The sequence below is a fragment of the Elephantulus edwardii genome, unplaced genomic scaffold (assembly GCF_000299155.1).
Source record: "Elephantulus edwardii isolate Elephantulus edwardi_28Jun2011 unplaced genomic scaffold, EleEdw1.0 scaffold00302, whole genome shotgun sequence".
NCBI classification, from domain to species: domain Eukaryota; kingdom Metazoa; phylum Chordata; class Mammalia; order Macroscelidea; family Macroscelididae; genus Elephantulus; species Elephantulus edwardii.
In genome coordinates this window covers 1,451,300-1,452,235 of record NW_006400052.1, presented here as the reverse complement: position 1 = coordinate 1,452,235, position 936 = coordinate 1,451,300, and positions in this window count along the sequence as shown.

Sequence of the window (936 nt, the reverse complement as noted above, 5' to 3'; positions counted from 1 at the left end):
ACAAAGGAGATTAATCAGAACTGACTTTGACAAGCACTGCGGCAATTGGACAGTTAAAACAGACATTCGGATGGCGGGGAAGAAGAACAAACTGGGGAGGAGGGTGGAGAGAATGGTGCGGCAATGAAGGAATGAAAGCCCAGAATCCCTGTGAATGTTCATTGAAACGAATAAAATTTAATAATAATAATAAAAAAAATAAAAGTTGTTTATAATGCTAAAAAAAAAGGCTGTCATTTCCCCATTTAACTGGTTTCATCTCCTTGTCAAAAATCAGTTGACCATAGGTAGATGGATTAATTTTTGGATTTTCAATTCTATTCCATTGATCTATGTGTCTTTCATTGTACCAGTACCACCCTGTCATGACCACCACAGCACTATAGTAGGATTTGAAATCAGGGCGTGAGATGCCTCTTACCTTGTTTCTGTTTTTTAAGGAGTGCTTTTCTTATTAGGGGCCTCTTTCCATTTCAAATAAAACTGGAGATTGCCTTTTCCATCTCTTTGAAGAATGGGATTAGAATTTGTATTGGGATTGCATTAAATTTATAAGTTGCCTTAGGTGGTATTGTCATTTTCACAATATTGAGTCTTCCTACCGATAAACAAGGGATATTCTTCCATTTCTCTAGGTCTGTTTTTGTTTCTTGTTTTAGAATTTTCTTTGAATAGATCCTTTGTGTTTCTGGTTAGATTTACTCCCAAGTATTAATCTTGTGATTAGCTATTGTGAAGGGTATTGTTTTTCTTAGCTCCAGCTCTATATTCTCTTTTCACTGTAGAGAAATCCAACTTTTTATATGTTTTGTATTTTGAACTTGTATCTTGCCACTTTGCTGAATTGGTCAACTATGTCCAGTAGTTTTCTTGCTGAGTCTTTAGGGTTTTCTAAGTATACTATCATAGCATCTGTATAGAGAGATAATTTTACCT